Below are 16,491 nucleotides of genomic sequence, written 5' to 3'. Positions count from 1 at the left end.
CTTCCTTTTGCTACGAACATACCCATAAAAGCCTTTTTTGTTGCTTTTAACCTCTCTAGCAAGCCTGAGTTCATTCTGTGCTTTAGCTTTTCTGACTTTGTGTCTACACGTGCTGGCTATTTGTTTGAATTCCTCTTTGGTGGTTTCCCCCCTTTTCCATTTTTTTTTTTTTTTTTATTTTTTTAATAAAAATTTTTTATTGCTTTTTTCCAGGGTAAAAGAAAGGTATGTCATCCATAGCACATCAAAAGCAGTTTTACAGAAAAGAAAAGAAGTTATAAAAGAAGAAAAGGAAAAGATTCACTTTTTCACATCCATTTTCATGATCGATCAGACTTCCCCACGTCCCCCATCCCCTGTTTTCTTTACAAAAAAAAAATAAACAGCAAATTAATACCTTATTTCATATGTTTTTGTGTTTTCATTTAGTTATATGGTCCATATTTTATACATTTCAAGATCTTAACTTAATTTTCAACGTTTACCAAATTCAATACTGAAGCATGTTTTTCCAGAACATTTAGCAAATTCTCAACATTCATATAGCTTATAATATTTTTGTAAATAGTCCTTAAATTTTTTCCAGTCCTCTTCCACGGCGTCTTCTCCCAGGTCTCGGATTCTGCCTGTCATTTCAGCTAATTCCATATAGTCCATCAGCTGCGAATGCCATTCTTCCAGCGTGGGTAACTCCTGTGCCTTCCAGTGTTTAGCAATAAGAATTCTTGCTGCTGTGGTTGCATATAGAAAGAAAGTTCTATCTTTTTTTAACACTCTCTGGCCCACAATGCCCAGGAGGAAGGCCTCTGGTTTCTTATGAAAGGTGTATTTAAACACCTTTTTCAACTCGTTATAGATCATTTCCCAGAAGGCCTTCACCCTCGGGCATGCCCACCAGAGGTGAAAAAAGGTTCCCTCAGCTTCCTTACATTTCCAACATTTATTGTCAGACAAATGATATATCTTTGCAAGTTTGACTGGGGTCATGTACCACCTGTATACCATTTTCATAATGTTTTCCTTTAAGGCAGTACATGCCGTAAATTTCATACCGGTGGTCCATAACCTTTCCCAGTCTTCAGACATAATGTTGTGCCCAATGTCTTGTGCCCATTTAATCATAGCTGATTTAACTATCTCATCTTGGGTGTTCCACTTAAGCAGCAAATTATACATTCTTGAAAGCACTTTCGTCTTAGGTTCAAGTAATTCTGTCTCTAATTTTGATTTTTCCACCTGGAAACCAATTTTTTTGTCTTTTTTAAAAGTCTCTAAAATTTGGGCATAATGAAACCAATCTCGCACCTTTCCTTTCAGTTTTTCAAAACTCTGCAACCTCCAAGTGTCACCATCTCTTTCAATTATCTCACAATATTTCAACCAGCCAGTCTCCATATTACGAAGTTTTACGGCCTTAGCCTCCACCGGTGATAGCCACCTCGGAGTCTTACTTTCAAATAAGTCTTTGTATTTAGTCCAGACAATGAGTAGGGCTTTCCTGACAATATGGTTTTTAAACAGTTTATGAGACTTTGCCTTGTCGTACCAGAGATACGCATGCCATCCAAAAGCATTGCTATGCCCTTCCAGATCTAGGACATCAGTGTTTTCTAACAAGAACCAATCTCTCAACCAGCAGAGGGATGCAGCTTCATAGTACAGTCTTAAGTCCGGCAGGGCAAACCCCCCTCTTTCCTTTGCATCTGTTAATATTTTAAATTTTATTCGGGGCTTTTTGCCCTGCCAGACAAACTTCGCAATGTCCCTCTGCCACTTTCCAAAACATTCCACTCTGTCCACGATCTGAAGGGTTTGAAACAGAAACAACATTCTTGGCAATACATTCATCTTGACTGCAGCTATTCTGCCCGACAAGGTAAGTCTCAGTCTTGACCATATTTCTAAATCCTTTTTAATTTCCGACCAGCATTTTTCATAATTGTCTTTAAACAAATTCAAGTTTCTCCCAGTCAGATTAACCCCCAGGTATTTCACTTTTGGAACAACATTTAATTCTGTTTCCTTCTGAAACCCATCTATTTCTGAAGGTGTCAGATTTTTAGCCAAAACCTTGGTTTTTTGTTTGTTCAGCTTAAATCCCGCCACCCGACCAAATTCAGAAATTAGTTCTAAGGCTCTTTTTGTACTAGCTTCTGGCTCCTGTAATGTCAAAACCAAGTCATCTGCAAAAGCCTTCAATTTGTATTGTTTTTCTCCGACCTGTATTCCTTCCACCCGCTGGTCCTTCCTAATCATATTCAGCCCCCCCTTTTCCATTTTTTGTACACATCCTTTTTTAATCTTAACTCAGTTAAAAGTTCTTTAGATAGCCACCCTGGCTTCTTTGGGCACCTTCCATGTTTCCGTCTCATTGGTATTGCCTGACGTTGTGCTTTTACTATCTCCCTCTTAACAAACTCCCAGCCACCATGAACTCCCTTTCTTTTTAGTATTGCTGTCCATGGGATCTCACTCAGCACTTCCCTAAGTTTTATGAAGTCGGCTTTCTTAAAGTCAAGAAATTGAGTCCTAGTATGCTTGGCTGCTCCTTTCCGCTGTATAGTAAACTTCAGAAGAGCATGATCACTCGCGCCTAATGATCCATCCACATCTACCCCACTAACCAGGTCATCAACATTGGTTAGGACCAGATCTAAAATGACGGTTCCTCTTGTTGCTTCTCCCACTTTCTGGACAATGAAGTTGTCTGCAAGGCCAGTGAGGAATCTGTTTGACCTTATGCTCTTGGCTGAGTTTGACGTCCAACAAATATCCGGGTAATTGAAGTCCCCCATTACTACTATCTCCCTTCCTTTTGCATGCTTGGCCATCTGTTCCAGGAAGGCATCATCTATGTCCTCCGTTTGGCTTGGGGATCTATAGTAAACTCCCACAATGAGGTCTCTGTTATTCTTCTCTTCCTTAATTTTGACCCAAATGCTCTCACTTTGGCTTTGAGGTTCTAAATCTTGGATCTCTTCACAGGTATACACATCCCTGACATATAACGCCACTCCTCCTCCTTTCTTTACAGCGACATAAGATTAAGTTGAAGAAAAGATTAGCAAGACATATATTTGATAAAATTATTTAGAAGTTGCTGAAAGAAATTTGGACATTGGGATGCACGAAGGGGAGGTATGGGGGAGTCCGAGAAGTAAGGGATATGAAAAAAGGGCTATGAAATTATACATGTTTGTATGTCTTTTTATTTGTTTGTATTGTTTGAAAAATTTTGTAAAACCAATAAAAAATTTATATATATAAAAAAGAAGGAGGACGAATAAACTTGGATTGTTCTTTCGGTGGTTATTCACCCGAACCCGAACCCGAACCTTAACCTTAACCTTAACCTTAACCCTAACCCTAACAGTAACCCTAACCCTAAGCATAACCCCAACCCTAGCAAAGAGAAATGTAATAAGGCTAAACAAAGCCAAACAGGTTGTTTTGGGTTCCAGCTACATAGAAAGAAGAATCTTGGATTTGAAATTAGCCCAATCAGAGCTTTATCAATAAGGCAAAAAAAGCCAAACAGGTTGTTTTGGGTTCCAGCTACATAGAAAGAATAATATTGGAATTCGGTTATTTCGAGTCGTGTTCTTTGGTTTGATTGACCCAGAAATCGCAAAGTTTGTGTAATGAGACCAAAATAACACAACACCGTCTTTCCGCTTCCATATGCGTATTAAGAAGACGAATAAGCTTTGATTGGGCTTATTTCAATTCGCATGGTGTTTTTTGGGTGTGTACCAGAATCACCCCCGACCAAAGCTAAAAGGTGTTTTGGGTTCAATCTACATAAAAAGAAGATGATATAGCTCTGATTGGGCTTATTTCAAATTGGTGTTTTTGGGGTTGGAATGCACATTCACCCAAAAATTGCAGAGTGACATGTTTTTTATCAGCCCAAATCAAGTATAGGTGTTTTGGTTCCATCTGAACAGAAAGAGGACGAATAAGCTTGGATTGTTCTTTCGGTGGTCATTCACCCCGAACCTAACCCTAACCCTAACCCTAACCCTAACCCTAACCCTAACCCTAACCCTAACCCTAACCCTAACCCTAACCCTAACCCTAACCCTAACCCCAACCCCAACCCCAACCCCAACCCCAACCCCAACCCCAACCCCAACCCCAACCCTAAACCTAAACGTAACCCTAACCCTAACACTAACACTAACCCTAGCAAAGCGAAGTGTAATAAGCCTAAACAAAGCCAAACAGGTTGTTGTGTGTTACACCTACATAGAAAGAAGAATCTTGGATTTCGCTTATTTCAAGGCGTTTTCTTTGGTGTTACTGCACATTTACCTAGAAATCGCAAAGTGTGTGTAATGAGCCCAAAATAACACAACACCGTCTTTTTGCTTCACTATGCGTAGAGAGAAGACGAATAAGCTTTGATTGGGCTTATTACAATTCGCATGGTGTTTTTTGGGTGTGCACCAGAATCACCCCCAACCAAAGCAAAAAGGTATTTTGGGTTCCACCTACATAAAAAGAAGATGATAAAGTCCTTATTGGGCTTATTTCAAATTGGTGTTTTTAGGGTTAGAATGCACATTCACTCAAAAATCGCAGAGTGACATGTTTGTTATCAGCCGAAATCAACCATAGGTGTTTCGGTTCTATCTCAATAGAAGGAGGACGAATAAACTTGGATTGTTCTTTCGGTGGTCATTCACCCTGACCCTAACCCTAACCCTAACCCTAACCCTAACCCTAACCCTAACCCTAACCCTAACCCTAACCCTAACCCTAACCCTAACCCTAACCCTAACCCTAACCCTAACCCCAACCCCAACCCCAACCCCAAACCCAAACCCAAACCCAACCCCAACCCCAACCCTAAACCTAAACGTAACCCTAACCCTAACACTAACACTAACCCTAGGAAAGCAAAGTGTAATAAGCCTAAACAAAGCCAAACAGGTTGTTTTGTGTTCCAACTACATAGAAAGAAGAATCTTGGATTTCGCTTATTTCAAGTCGTTTTCTTTGGTGTTAATGCACATTGACCCAGAAATCGCAAAGTGTGTGTAATGAAACCAAAATAACACAACACCGTCTTTTTGCTTCAATATGCGTAGAGAGAAGACGAATAAGCTTTGATTGGTCTTATTTCAATTCGCATGGTGTTTTTTGGGTGTGCACCAGAATCACCCCCAACCAAAGCAAAAAGGTCCTTTGGGTTCCATCTACATAAAAAGAAGATGATAAAGCTGTGATTGGGTTATTTCAAATTGGTGTTTTTGGGGTTAGAATGCACATTCACCCAAAGATCGCAGAATGACATGTTTCTTATCAGCGGAAATCAAGGATAGGTGTTTTGTTTCCATCTCTATTGAAGGAGGACAAATAAGCTTGGATTGTTCTTTCAGTGGTCATTCACCCTGACCCTAACCCTAACCCTAACCCTAACCCTAACCCTAACCCTAACCCTAACCCTAACCCTAACCAAAACCCTAACCCTAACCCTAACCCTAACCCTAACCCTAAAACTAACACTAACACTAACCCTAACACTAACACTAACAATAGCAAAGCGAAGTAAAATAAGCCTAAACAATGCCAAACAGGTTGTTTTGGGTTCCAGCTACATAGAAAGAAGAATCTTGGATTTCGCTTATTTCATGTCGTGTTCTTTGGTGTTAATGCACATTGACCCTGAAATCGCAAAGTGTGTGTAATGAGACCAAAATAAAACAACACAGTCTCCTGGCTTCCATATGTGTATACAGAAGACGAATAAGCTTTGATTGGTCTTATTTCAATTCGCATGGTGTTTTTGGGGTGTGGACCAGAATCACCCCCAACCACAGCAAAAAGGTGCTTTGGGTTCCATCTGCATAAAAAGAAGATGAGAAAGGCCTGATTGGGCTTATTTCAAATTGCTCTTTTGGGGGTTAGAATGCACATTCACTCAAAAATCGCAGAGTGAAATGTTTTTTATCAGCCCAAATCAAGCATAGGTGTTTGGGTTCCATCTGAATAGGAAGAGGACGAATAAGCTTGGATTGTTCTTTCGGTGGTCATTCACCCCAACCCCAACCCTAACCCTAACCCTAATGCTAACCCCAACCCAAACCCTAACCCTAACCATAATCCTAACCGTAACCCTAAACCAACAACAACAACAACAAATCCGTTTATTGTGAGGACCATGCCTGTACACAAACATCAACACAACAATAGTTAAAAATATTAAAATTCATTACATACTATGCCAACAAAACCTTCATCCCACAAAATAGAAAGAGAGGGAAAACCAGCAATGAGTTAAACAGACGATGAAGGGGTCTTTACATTGTCATCCATAAATCTTTCCCTGGCTTTCATGGCCTTCATCACAAAAACCGCTACCACATGGGTCAGTATAGTTGCCTGACATCCCAGTTCTGATTTTAACTGTGGTGTCTGAATGTAACTCTCTAAGTATTTTGAGAATCATAGAATCATAGAATCATAGAGTTGGAAGAGACCACAAGGGCCATCGAGTATAACCCCCTGCCAAGCAGGAAACACCATCAGAGCACTCCTGACATATGGTTGTCAAGACTCTGCTTAAAGACCTCCAAAGAAGGAGACTCCACCACACTCCTTGGCAGCAAATTCCACTGTCGAACAGCTCTTACTGTCAGGAAGTTCTTCCTAATGTTTAGGTGGAATCTTCTTTCTTGTAGTTTGGATCCATTGCTCCGTGTCCGCTTCTCGGAGCAGCAGTAAACAACCTTTCTCCCTCCTCTATGTGACATCCTTTTATATATTTGAACATGGCTATCATATCACCCCTTAACCTCCTCTTCTCCAGGCTAAACATGCCCAGCTCCCTTAGCCGTTCCTCATAAGGCATCGTTTCCAGGCCTTTGACCATTTTGGTTGCCCTCCTCTGGACACGTTCCAGTTTGTCAGTGTCCTTCTTGAATTGTGGTGCCCAGAACTGGACACAGTACTCCAGGTGTGGTCTGACCAGAGCAGAATACAGTGGCACTATTACTTCCCTTGATCTAGATGCTATACTCCTATTGATGCAGCCCAGAATTGCATTGGCTTTTTTAGCTGCCGCGTCACACTGTTGGCTCATGTCAAGTTTGTGGTCAACCAAGACTCCTAGGTCCTTTTCACATGTACTGCTCTCAAGCCAGGTGTCACCCATCTTGTATTTGTGCCTCTCATTTTTTTTGCCCAAGTGCAATACTTTACATTTCTCCCTGTTAAAATTCATTTTGTTTGTTTTTGCCCAGTTCTCTAATCTGTCAAGGTCGTTTTGAAGTGTGACCCTGTCCTCTGCAACCTTTGGCAAGATGGCAAACATTGCGCAGGAATCGCAGGTGACTGCAGCTGTTCCCTCCCCTTCCATCTTGAGATCGTGTCGTTGGGGGTGGCTACAGAGGTCCTCCATCATAAAAAGCTTGAAGACAGGACAAATAACTTCCCCCACAAAAAAACCCTAGGTCTCTCCCAACAAACGTTTGAGACTAGCTCCCCTAATTCTAAAAGATGCGTATAACTTCGCGCGCCGCTAGGTGCGCGCCGCTGCCCTGCAAACTCTGATAAGAAGTCGTCTATCAATATCTGTTTCATATAGTTTTTGCCATAATTTGTCCCTACAGATTGAATCAAAAGCGGATGTGAGATCTACAAAAGCCACAAAAATTTTGCTCTTATGTACCTTTGTATACTTATCTATCATTGTCTGTAGTACCAAACAATGGCCTGTTGTACTATGGCCCTTTCTAAACCCTGCCTGTTCCGGATTAAGCAAGTTAGAGTGGTCAGCCCAGTCAACCAGTTTATTTAGCAGGTATCGAGTATAAAGTTTATACACAATGTCCGGGAGACTTATGGGGCGATAGTTTGAGGGGTCTTGGGAGTCTCCCTTCTTATAGATGGGGGCTACCAGGCTCAGTTTCCAGTTTTCTGGGATTTTGCATGTATCATTTATTGCTGTAAAAAGTTGGGCCAAAATAGCAGCCCACCACTAGGCATTTAATTTAAGCACCTCAGGAGGAATCATATCTTCACCGGGAGCTTTGCCATTCTTGAGTGTTTTAATTAGCTGTAAACATTCTGATTTGGTAACAGGATCCCAGCCCATTAATAGATCGTTTTTAAGAGGAGGAAACTGGCTCGGTTTAGCAATGTTTGGAGCTGTATATAGCCGGGAAAAATGTTGGTACCATAAGTTAGATGAAATACTGTTGGTTACAATTTTCCCTTTGGGTGAAACTCCCTGAGCAATTATTTCCCAGAACTTTTTGTCGTCCCACAATTTGATCGCTTTGTCAAGTGCCTCCCATTGTTCCTTTCTGTAGAGGGATTTCTTAAATTTTAGAGTATTTTTATAATGAGAACGCCACCTGTGCAGGTTTTCCACTGAGGACAGGGTCCCTTTCTGTTTTACCTTATTTTGTAATTTCCTAAGCAAAGATCTTAGATTCCTACAGTCTTTGTTGAACCAGGCCCTCGAGTTGTTTTGTTGTTTGGGAGGGTTGGAATTCGTGAGTAGTGGGAAGAGCGACTCTGAGACCTGCTGAAATGTTGAAAAGGGGTCAGAATTAGATGAGATACACTGGTCTCTCAAGGCCAGTAAGTCTGATGAATGCAGGTGTAGTTTGATTTTAGATTCCAGGTCGCTGTTCCATTTACGCCTACGAAGGGCCAGAGTTGGAGGTGGGTCTGCACAGTGATTGCGGTATTGCGGATCCTCCAAACCACGGGGAATTAGTGAAACTGATATAGGAAGATGATCACTCTCAATTCTATTGAAAGTCCTGAAGCCCTGTGACCTCTCCAAGAGTTTTGGGGAGACCAGGATATAATCAATAACGCTCGCACCTCTAGGTCCAAGAAAAGAAAAGAAACCCCCTGACCTGTCCATATGGGTACCATGCAAATTATACAAATTATGTTTGAAGGCAGTCTCCATTAATGTAATGCCTGCCTTATTCAAGACCTTATCGTCAGAGGACCAGGGAATAAACCAATCTGCCTCTGGCAGGAACTGGGATTTAGAGCAGTACGTATTAATGTCATTTCGGATCCTGGCGTTGAAATCACCTGCCAGCAGGATATCCATGCCAGGGAATTCTAATTCAGCCTTCTCCAAACATAGCTCTAAATCTTCCCAGATTTGTAACGACTGGGGAGGGGTGCCTATGGGAGGGATATATATATTAAAGCAAAGGAAATCTCCTCCTTCACTGCTAGAAATAAGTAAGATTTGTAAATTGTTGCTCTTCACCCACTGCTGTTGCCGGGCCTTGCACTTTAGCTTGGTAGAAACAAAAGTGACTAAACCACCACTAGGTCAGCCTCGGGAATTTGGTTTTATCGCAGGGGTAGCAAAGTGTAATGGGATGATTAGCTGCTTGTGCGTAAAATCGTGCTCCCTCAGAGTTTGTGCGACTCCACAAACCTCTGTGTGTGACAGAGCTCCACAAACATGTCTGCTCTTAGTCACTCGTAGAGTCTGACAGTGGCTGTCTGCGGAAGCGTTTCCAGCAAAGAAGCTCCTTAACGGAAACGCGTCTCCTGGACTCACGGCGTGACAGTTTCCGGCGAGGTGTGGGTCTCCCTATGGGAGACTCAGATACCTCCCCACTGTTCTCGCTGGAAGCGTCTCTGAGCCCTCCCTCCTGCTCGCATTCCCTCAGAGATCCACTCCTCCCCCTGCTGGTTCCTGCCTCAGCTGTTGAGTCTCTTTCTTCCTCCCTGAGACCCTCCACCGCCTGATGCTCCGATGGCAGTTCCCTGACATCCACCTCCCCTCCAGGGCCCCCCTCACCCCCTCCCATTTCCTCTTCCCTGGGAGGTGAAGGGTTAAAACCCCGAAAAGAATCTTCTTCATCTTCAGACGTCTCAAACAATTCCCTCCATCGATCGCCGTCCTGGCTCGCTGAATCCTCCTCCTCTTCGGAATCTGTGAACCCCTCCAACTCCTCTTCCTCGTCGGTGGTGGCAAAGTATTTCCTTCGGAACCTCACTACAGGCTGAGGTTTGCGTGGGAACCTCTGATGAAAAGTTTCTATTAAAAATTCGTCATTGACATCCTCTGCCCTAACCCAGGTGTTTTCCGACTCCGGTTCCCCTTCCCACATTACCAAATACTCAACTTGATCTCCCTTCCACCTGGAATCGAGGATCTCCGCTACATGGTAGCTGTGTTCCTTCTCCTCCATTGCTGGTCCCCTAGTGACCCTCCCTTCACTGTCCCCTTTATACGGTGACAGCAATGACCTGTGGAAAACTGGGTGCAGCTTCATGTGGTTCGGTAACCGGAGTCTGAAAGCCACTGGGTTGACCTGCTGCATGACTTCAAATGGTCCCAGCCTTTTGGGTCTTAACTTCTTACAACCCCCTTTGAATGGCAACCCTTGGGTTGACAGCCACACCTGGTCCCCCACCCTGATGCTTTCACCTTCCCTTCTGTTTTTGTCTGCCTGCCTCTTATATTCCTCCTTAGCCCTGTTTAAGTTGAGTTGGAGCTGGCGATGGATCGCTTCCATTTCTTCAACGAACTGTTCTGCAGCTGGAACGCTCCAGTTCTCCCCTTCCCCCCCTGGGAAGGCTCTGGGATGGCACCCGTGATTAGCCAAAAAGGGGCTCATCCCCGTGGACACGTTCTCTGCATTGTTGTAGGCAAATTCTGCCAACGCCAGCTTCTCCACCCAATCATTCTCTCTGTCATTCACATAACACCTCAAATATTGCTGGAGGACACCATTAGCTCTTTCCGCCTGCCCGTTGGTTTCTGGATGACGGGCCGTTGAGAAATTAACCTCAACATGCAGTAAGCTCATGAGCTTCCTCCAGAACCTGGAAGTAAATTGTTTCCCTCGGTCTGAAACCACCCTCAAGGGGGCGCCATGCAACCTAAACACATTTTCTACAAACAATTTGGCTGTTTCTTCTGCTGTGACCGCATGTGAGCAGGCTATAAAGTGGGCCATTTTAGTTAACAGGTCTACCACAACCATGATGGCTGTTTTCCCTCTAGACCTTGGCAGATCAGTCATAAAATCTATGGCCACTGCTTCCCACGGTCTTTCAGGTGTGGGTAGTGGTTCTAATAAACCTGCCGGTGCCCGCCTCTCCCCCTTGGCTCGTTGGCATTGTTCACACCCTCTCACATACTCCCGCACATCTTCCCTGACCTTGGGCCACCAAAATTCCCTGGTAACCAGCCACATGGTTTTGTGTTGCCCAAAATGCCCTGCTGTGGGGCTATCGTGCAGTTGCTTGAGTACCTTCTCCCTCAATTCCCCTTCGGGTATATATAACGCTCCCTTGTAGTACAATGCCCCGTTTCTCTCCTCAAAACCCCCGGGTTTGTCTCCCTCCCTCCTGAGACCCCTGAGTTTGTCCTGGGCGTATTCATCATGCACCGTGCCCTCTACCAACTCCCTTTGCCCCACCAATGCCGCCCCACACACCCAGCGGTCCTCTGGAATGACATGGGTCTCTTCGGGTGCTCCCTCCCCCTCCAAATATTCAGGTTTGCGTGAGAGAGCGTCCGCCCTAACGTTCTCTGGGCCTGGCACGTAACAAATCTCAAAGTTAAATTTGGAGAACTCCTGGGCCCATCTCAACTGCCGTTGGTTGAGCACTCGCGCAGTTCTCCAATACTCTAGATTCTTATGGTCCGTGCACACTTGCACCTTATGTTGTGCACCAATTAGCAGGTGCCTCCATTTCCGGAAAGCCTCATGAATAGCAAGAAGTTCCCGGTCGTACACCGTGTAGTTCCTCTCGGATTTGTTCAGCTTTCGCGAAAAGAAGGCACACGGTCGCCACTCTGACTCCTCCTTCCCCGACTGCAGAAGAAGCACCGCCCCTATGGCTCTGTCAGATGCGTCTGTTTCGACCCTCAGCTTCTTTTGTAAGTCCACATGCAGAAGTTGTTCTTCCGAGGCGAAGGCCCTCTTCAGTTCCTCAAACGCTCGCTCCGCCTCCGCCGTCCATACAAACTTCTTTTTACTGCTGAGACAGTCCGTAATGGGCGCCGTCAGGTGGGCGAAGTTTCGGATGAACTTACGATAAAAGTTTCCAAACCCTAGGAACCTCTGCACATCCTTCTTGGTTTTGGGTGTTTTCCAGTCCAGCACTGCCTGCACCTTACCGGGATCCATGGCCAATCCCTTGTCTGACAGGCGGTACCCCAGGAATTCCACCTCCTTGGTATGAAACTGACACTTCTCCAGTTTCACCCACAGCCTGTTGGCTTGCAGCCTGCTCAACACTTCTCTGACGTCTCTCACATGTTGCTCCTCATTCTCCGAATACACCAACACATCATCTAGGAAGGCAACGCAATTCTTGTAGAGCAAAGGACCCAGTACGTGGTTCATAAAAGATTGAAAGCACGCTGAGCCTGCTTGTAATCCAAAAGGCATAACGAGATATTCAAATGCCCCCAAAGGGGTAAACATGGTGGTTTTCCATTCATCCCCTTTCCTTATACGTATCAGGTTGTACGCCCCCCTTAGATCCAGCTTTGTAAAAATCTTTCCCTTCCTCACCCTGGTCAAAATATCATCAATCCTGGGCATAGGGAAAGTCACTGGTTCAGTCACTGCATTTAACCTCCTAAAATCACATACAAGTCTCGGCTTGTCCGTGTGCTTTTTATCCACAAAAAACACTGGGCTACCCCCCGCTGCTTTGGACTCTCTGATGAAGCCCCTCTTCAGGTTCTTGTCAATAAATTCTCGCAACTCCTGCATTTCTCTGTCTGACATGGCATACAACTTGCCCACAGGAAGCTGTGCTCCAGGGAGTAGATTGATCTGGCAATCAAAGGGCCTATGAGGGGGTAGTTGATCAGCTTCCTTCTCGCTGAACACGTCGCTGAGATCTGCATACTGTGGTGGTACCTTCACCTTCTCCATTACTTCTGTCCCTGCTAGGGTGGCTTGGGCCCCTGCTGAACCCTTTTCCCCTTTGCAGTGTTCTAAGCAATGTGCTGAACCAAAGGAAACCACTCTTTGATGCCAGCCCACCAGCGGATCATGTAGCGCTAGCCAGCTCATTCCCAAAATAATGGGAGCGCCTCCCAAGGTGGCCACATTAAACGCTATCAGTTCTGTGTGCCTTGCCACCCTCATTATCATTGGGACGGTCTGCAAGCTGACTCCTCCTCCCAACAACTCCCTGCCATCGATCGTGGTCACCTGCAGGGGGTTGCTTAAAGGGATCGTCTGTATCTGGTGTTCAGCAGCAAACTCCTTGCTCATAAAATTGCAGGAGCTGCCTGAGTCCAACAGCGCCTTTATTTTTAGGGGGTGTCCATTTTGCAGCTCTAGCGACACATCAATAACTAGAGCAGGTTGAGGAGCTTCTGGCACGGGCACTTTCACTGCTCTTTGGCCTGGCTGCAGTGCCCCGACTGTGGCAACCAGGCGTTGGCTTTTACCTGCTCCGTTTCTCCCTGCTCTCCTCCCTCAACAGCTCCCACCATCCCTTGCCATTCCTTCCTCTGGGGGCAGACTCTGGCAAAGTGGCCTGGCTGTTGGCAGAGATAGCATTTCCGGGCGCCTTTTCCCTCCTTCTTAACCCCCTCACTGGGTTTTGAAAATGCGCGCGCGCGCGCTGTTCCGATTTCCATCGGCTCTGCCGGCGGGAAAGCTGGCTCAGGAATGTCTGGAATGCGGAACTCCTTCCAACGTTCCCCTCTCCCTTCCCGCCTCTCCAAGGCTCTTGCCTCCTGACGCGCTCCTATGGTCAGCGCAGATTTGGTCAGCTGATCCATAGACACCGCCCTGGGGCTCCGGGACAGCTCGTCTTTCACAGCCGAAGAAAGACCTTCTTCAAATAGCATCTGAATAGGTGCCGCCGATAAATCCCAACCCAGTCTGTGAATCAGCATGGTAAACTCAGTCCAGTACTCACGGACAGATCGGCTTCCCTGCTTGCAAGCCATTAGCTGTCTGCGCACCACCCCTTCCTCAATATCGCTGGAAAACATGATATCCATTGCTCTAAAGAACTTCATCGTGTCCTTTAGGACGTCATTGTGCGTTGCCATTAGGGGTCGAACCCAGTCCCGCGCCCCTTTCTCAAGGTGCCCAATTACGAAAGCAACTCGCGATTCCTCATCAGGGAACTCATCGAACTGCACATTAATGGCATATTGCATCTCTGTCCTAAAGGCATGGTAATCCTTGGGGTCCCCCCCAAACTTCTGCACCAATCCTGGTACCTTTCTGGGGAACTGAGTGGCTCTCCCCTTCTTGTCTGCATCCTGAGCCCTTCTCTCCTCAAGCCTCGCCGTCTGCAGCGCAAGTTGGACTTCCAACGCTCGGTACCTTTCTTCCAAGCTTGGACCAGCGCCAACTCCTGCTCCTCCGGTTCCGGCTGGTTCGCTCATGATGCTTTCTCCTGCACAGGCAGCGTACAGAGACTGTCAGACTGCTGTAATGGGATGATTAGCTGCTTGTGCGTAAAATCGTGCTCCCTCAGAGTTTGTGCGACTCCACAAACCTCTGTGTGTGACAGAGCTCCACAAACATGTCTGCTCTTAGTCACTCGTAGAGTCTGACAGTGGCTGTCTGCGGAAGCGTTTCCAGCAAAGAAGCTCCTTAACGGAAACGCGTCTCCTGGACTCACGGCGTGACAGTTTCCGGCGAGGTGTGGGTCTCCCTATGGGAGACTCAGATACCTCCCCACTGTTCTCGCTGGAAGCGTCTCTGAGCCCTCCCTCCTGCTCGCATTCCCTCAGAGATCCACTCCTCCCCCTGCTGGTTCCTGCCTCAGCTGTTGAGTCTCTTTCTTCCTCCCTGAGACCCTCCACCGCCTGATGCTCCGATGGCAGTTCCCTGACACAAAGGCTTCGTATCCCTGTAAAGAAGGGACATGGAGATCTAGACACCATGTCTCCTGTAGACATATAATCTGAAATTTTGTAAGGAAATCCAGAAGGTCGACATCACCCTGCTTAGATAGCCATCCCGCCACATTCCAAGAAAGGATGTGGAAATAGGGTGATGGTGGAAATAGTGGCAGTCAATCTCTTTTCCGGTGGTTTGAGGCTCCTGAGCTGGGCTCCTCCTCTTTCTGCCCTGCTTGGTGGTTCCAGGTTTGAGGTCGCTGGTCCCTAGGTAGGTGTGATAGCTTTAACTGAGGGGCCAATAGGTTGATTTGGCCCAGAGGATCTTCAATGACACTGTTACAAATATCATGTTGTTCAGCTGATGTATCATGATGTTCAGCTGGTTTTTGCAGAGCAAGGGTTTTGCAGACCCGTATAGGCTGTACAGGTAGCAGGTCAACAGCTGCATCTTGCGTCGGTACTGCTAGCGGGTCAAAATTTGACAAAGCTGTGGATCTTGATTGCGTATTGGGCTTAGAATAATGGAAGCCTCCAATTCCGGCATCGAGGCATATTTCTCCCCTAGTCCTCTCCCCTAGCATGGAAGACGAAGAGCAGACTCCATTTGAGGATCTCTCCCTCATTACAGTCGATCAGGTATATGAAGACAAGCAGCAAAGTCAGTCCTCAGGGAATGTGCAGGCGACCTTGGAACGGACAGCTCACGGAAGAACCCCGACCAAACCTAAGAGGAGGCGTGTAGTGGTGATAGGGGATTCCCTACTGAGGGGAACAGAAGCAGTGATCTGTGGGCCTGACAAGATGTCTCGGGAAGTGTGCTGTCTCCCCGGGGCTAAGATCCAAGATGTAACTGAACGACTGCAAGGAATTATAAAACCCACTGACAAATACCCCTTCCTCTTGGTTCATGTGGGAACCAATGACACTGCAAGCAATAGCCTCCAGAAGATCAAAAGAGACTACGAGGCTCTCGGCAGGAAATTGAAGCAACTAAATGCACAAATTGGCATCTCATCTGTCCTCCCAGTTGAACGACGTGGCCCAGGGAGAGAGGGAAAAATCGTGGAAGTGAACAGCTGGCTTCGCAAATGGTGAAAACAGGAACGGTTTGGATTCTTAGATCACGGACTGCAGTTTCTTGAAGATGGACTTCTGGCAAGCGATGGGCTGCACCTCACAACGGTTGGGAGAAATGTTTTTGCCAAAAATCACAGAAACCTCATCAGGAGGGCTTTAAACTGACTAATGTGGGGGAGGGAGACAGTGCTCCTGAAGGTAGGAGTCTATCAATTGATGAAGATGATCATCCAAATGTCATAGACCAAATGGAGCAAACAGCACGCAGACCTAGTGGTGGGAGGAAAAAATCCTTAAGAGACACGGGGGAATGATTAATGGACTTCAATGTCTGTACACTAATGCGCAAAGCATGGGAAATAAACAAGATGAGCTTGAGCTCTTGGTACAGCAAACTACATATGACATAATAGGCATCACTGAAACCTGGTGGGATAAGTCCCACGATTGGAATGTAATAATGGGGGGATACAATCTATTTCAGAGAAACAGACCAGACAAGAAAGGAGGAGGAGTGGCGTTATATGTCAGGGATGTGTATACCTGTGAAGAGATCCAAGATTTAGAACCTCAAAGCCAAA

The sequence above is a fragment of the Podarcis bocagei genome, assembly GCF_964188305.1.
Source record: "Podarcis bocagei genome assembly, chromosome: W".
Classification (NCBI taxonomy): Eukaryota; Metazoa; Chordata; class Lepidosauria; order Squamata; family Lacertidae; genus Podarcis; species Podarcis bocagei.
The sequence above is the reverse complement of the archived record's forward strand: the minus strand, read 5'-3'. Positions refer to the sequence as shown.